Genomic DNA, 4,859 nt, shown 5'->3' with positions numbered 1-4,859 from the left:
CTTATTTAATTTTAGTCCTAATCCAATTAGGACTTGTCTTTGAATCCGAAGTCCTAATCTAATTAGGACTTCTAGGAATCCTATTCTAAGTAGAAATCCATATTGAATTCAAAATCTTAATCTAATTAGGATTGTAGGAATCCTACTCCAAGTAGGACTCCCAGTCCTACTCCAAGTAGGACTCCCAGTCCTAATCCAATTAGGACTCTAGGAAACCTACTCCAAGTAGGATTTGTGTTTAAGTCCAATTAATTCCCATTGTTCCTTCTTCAATTTATTATCAATCGAATTGATTACTTGTGATTCATAATCACGTTTCAACCATCGGATCGGTCAATACTTCTAGTATGTGTGACCCCATAGGTTCTATTCTGACTGGTAGTGAGATATATTGTAATCTCTATCACAATATCATTGAAAACTCCTTTCAATGGGTTGGAACAGTTCCAACTCAACTCATCAGGATTTATCGATCATCAAGATATTTCCTGCGAGTCTCACCATCCACCAGTGACACCTAGCAGCATGTAGTGGCTACCCAGCAGAATGGAATGATGAACCTCTAGGTGCTGTTATTGTATGATACAGTCCTACTATCGTGGATCCCTACAGGACGGAGGTCATTGACAACTCGTCAAACCCCATCATCTGTCATATGTCAAGATTTATTCAACTTAAGTTCGAGAGTGAAAAACTCTTTCTCCACTGTGCATACTGCCCCAGCCAAGGTCTTACGAACTCAGTCTTATAATTCACATAGGATCTCTCCTTATCTACCAAGGTTGATAGATTCCATATAGGTGCATATCCTACTCCTACAGTGAACCTATTGCAGCCAATCTACACTGCATGGATCCGTATGTCTAGAGACCATGTATACGTGCAGTCAAACTACAATAACCTCACTGTGAGTAGCCGAAGCACCGCAGGTCAAAGGACCAGTCACACTACTGCAACATCAAGCAAGTCACTGACAAGTGGATAGACATCCAAGTGACTTTTTGTCTTGGTCACGCTTAGTACCCTTGTTCTTAACAAGCACCTGCACTATTACTTCAGTGTCGCCACACCGTGGACTCGAGTCTCGTCCATCCATAAGGAAAGCAATGTGTGTACTGATCTCATCGGATCAATCGCCGTCCTCGTGATGATCCATTGATCAGAAGCATTCAGAAATTAATTACCAATGATGCATGGCTCAAATTCTTAACTCTTAAGAATATGCATCATCATCTTATTAATTCTTGGACGATTCATAGACACAAACAATATGAATGAAAAAGATGCCTTTTATTTATTCAATAATAAATAGTCAAGTACAAAATTATGTCCTCGAATTAATAATGTATCAGCCAGATTGGCTTCTAGGGCATACTTCTAACATGATGCCGTTGGGATCAAACGCGAAGAAAAGGATCATGGCAGACGACTGGGAGGCTCGGGATTTAGCTTTATCTTGGCTGAGATCTAGCGGAGGAGGTTGGGGAGATGTGTCGAGATGCAGGGGAGAAAAGGGATGACGTGGAAAAACATGGCTGAGATATGAATGGGTGTGGTCGGCTGGGTGTGGGATTTTGAGTAGCTGATCACAAATGGGATGATTGCTAATCTATGGTCGTGGTATGGGTTCAAGTAGTGCACCGTGGAGATGATGAAACTAATCTTGAGAGGTTGAACTTAATTGGATGTGGGAGAAACTAAACCACAGTGGATGACTTGGAAATTATCGGACTGGACCTGCACACATTAAGCTTAATCAGTACATAAATAAGTAAAACTCGAATTACCTTTAATAATTTATTAAAATGCAATAATGAAGGTAACACAATTTTTTAGTTGAATTTACAAAATATGTGAATTAAAATAATGATAAGTGCTATGAATAAGATATTAATTTATGTATTATTTAGCATTTATCAATTTATACCCTACGGAGTGGGCTAGAATACCGCACTTATATCCTACGGGTGGAATAGAATGCTACACTTATATCCTACGGAGTGAGGCAGAATACCACACTTATACCCTGGGAGTGGACCAGAATCAGAGAGCTAATGTATAACCCTCAATTGGTAGGATTCTGATGACCTAAAGATTGATTTAAAGATTGATTTTGATGATCACAAAATCTTGAAGTATAAATACTAATGTTTGTGTAGCAAGAAGAAAGATAATTTGTTTTGCAAGGAACATAGCAAGTTGGAAAAATACAAGAAGGCCTCAAAAGCTCTCAAGAAAAGTTGAAAGAAAGCTACACTTTATTGACCCAAGTTTCAAGTTCAAATGATTTAAGTTAGAGGAGCAAATTCAAAGAAAGATTCAAAAGATGTTGCCCAGTAGATACAACCCAAGAGGGGGGGTGAATTGGGTCTTTTAAAACTTTTATGCTACTTCTACTACTTTTTGATTAACTATGCTAAGTTGTATAGATGCACAGTGAAAGTTAAACTTAGCAAGGGTTTGATGTATAGACTTCGACTTGATTAAATATGCTTGCAACTAAAGGATGTGCGGATAAGAATTAAGCAAGCAATTTATCTAAGTAAGTAAGTGTGTTAGTTAGACAATAACTAGAGGCATTACAAACACAAAGGACATATAGTGGTTCGGTGCACCCCAGCACCTACATCCACTCCCCAAGACCTCTTGGGAATTTCACTATAATCCTACCGATTACAGCCGGTTATTTTACAAGCTCACAACCCAACTTGTTGTTTTACGAGCGCACAACGAACTCGGTCGGTTTTTCCAGGCTCACCGACTAGAACCAACCCCGATTATTTTCCCGGGCTCACAATCAAACCCTTACACGTTGGTTTTACCCTCGGCTCACCAACAAACCTAAACCCCGTTGGTTTTCCCTTTGGCTCACCAACAAACCTTAATCCCGTTGGTTTTCCCTTTGGCTCACCAACAAACCTTACACCGTTGGTTTTCCCTTTGGCTCACCAACAAACCTTTAACCCCTTGATTCAATCCCTTGATTGAATCAAGTTACAAGATATTAAAACAAAGAATAAAAACAAATCAAAGCTTCTTAAACAAGCAGATATGACAATATAAACAAATAGAGTAAAGAGAAGCCCTCAAACGAGTTTCGAAGATGGAGGAGCTCGGCTTCTTCTTTACTTGATCCTCCTCTGATTTGGCATGAAGTAGAGGATCCCCGAGGCAGCACACGGATGGAGAGGAAGCTTTCGGATTCACTTGGATGCTCTTCTTCTCTCTATTTCGTTTTGGATGGCCCTTTTGTGCTTATGGGAGATTTCCTTTGTAATCTCTTTGAGATCTCTTTCCTAGATGATCTCTCCCACTTCCATAATTTCTCCCCTAGCTCTCTTCTTGTTTTTATAGCTTTAGATGGCGTGGAAACAAGAATATAGCCGTTAGAGACAAAAATAGAGCCGTTGGACACAGTCTGCACTTCCTGACAATATTACCATTGGGATCGGAGTCGACTCGCGCGATCAGGAGTCGACTCGCCTGTTGCAGGAGTCGCCTCGTGCTTTACTGGAGACGACTCGGCCACTGTTCCAAATTTGAATTAAAGTGCATGCCTTGACTGGGAGTCGACTCGACTTAACCCGGAGTCGACTCGCCAACATCTGGAGCTGACTTGGCATTTTTGGAGTCGGCTCATCCACTGAAGTCCGTGGATCCAATTTTGAATTTGATCCACTCGAGTCGACTCGACTGTCCTGGGAGTCGACTCGAATCTCAGAGCCCGAACTCCCGATCCTCTGTCTTTTGGCTCGTCCAGTCTTGGAGTCGACTCGAACTTCCTCGGAGTCGACTCGGCTCTCAGAGGCAGTAACTTGGTCTTCTGTCTGTTGATGGTCGCGGAGTCTCGGAGTCGACTCGTGCAATGCGGGAGTCGACTCGAATCTCAGAGTCCCAAAAATGCTCTCTGACTTTTTCTTTGTGTTCCGCTGAGAGTCGACTCTTGCTTTCTTTGGAGTCGACCTACCAACCATCGGAGTCGACTCGCGTTCCACTGGAGTCGACTCGAAGACTGTTCTTTTGAATTTTTCTTTTGATTTTACTCCTCCAATTTGAATCCTTTGAACTTTAAACTTGGGCCAATAAATTGTAGCTTTCTTCCAACTTGAGAGCTTTGGAGGCCTTCTTGTGTTCTTCCAACTTGCTATGTTCCTTGCAAAATAAATATCTTTCTCCTTGCAACATAAACATTAGTATCTATACTTCAAGGTTTTGTGATCATCAAAATCAATCTATGAATCAATCTTTGGGTCATCAATCTCCCCTTTTTTGATGATGACAAAACTTGGAGTATATGCAATATAAAAGATATTGATTTCTAGAAGTAATACATAGCTAAGTTGCATGAAGTGGAAAACATATATATTTAAAAACATACTTCATGATAATACTTTAGATTTAATCAGCTTAACACAATCAACATATTTAAATTTTAAGCTGATTTGTATTCAATTCAAAGTAATAAAGCATTCTGAGTATATAGCATATACTTAGATATTTCTCCCCCTTTTTGACAACATCAAAAAGATAGTGAAACATTAAGTACAAAGATCAGAGCAGAACACATCGAGTGTGAATTCAAGAGGTTTTTTTTAATTTGATACCACAGATAGTTTTCTAAACAAGTATAGGTGGAATCTTCCTTAGGTTAATTCAAGAAGTACTACAAATGATATTCAAGGAAAAACATGAGTGGAAATCTAACCTCTCTTCACTAAGTATGAAAGCTTGTTCATTTAAGACCTTTTGCCCAATCTATTAAGTATTTTATCAACCATGAGAGCAAATTAATTAATTTTCTTAATGACTTCAAAGTTCTTTTATGATAATAGGAGCATTGGGGCACAAATATCAAAATA

The sequence above is a fragment of the Phoenix dactylifera genome, unplaced genomic scaffold (assembly GCF_009389715.1).
Source record: "Phoenix dactylifera cultivar Barhee BC4 unplaced genomic scaffold, palm_55x_up_171113_PBpolish2nd_filt_p 000297F, whole genome shotgun sequence".
Lineage (NCBI taxonomy): Eukaryota > Viridiplantae > Streptophyta > Magnoliopsida > Arecales > Arecaceae > Phoenix > Phoenix dactylifera.
The sequence above is the reverse complement of the archived record's forward strand: the minus strand, read 5'-3'. Positions refer to the sequence as shown.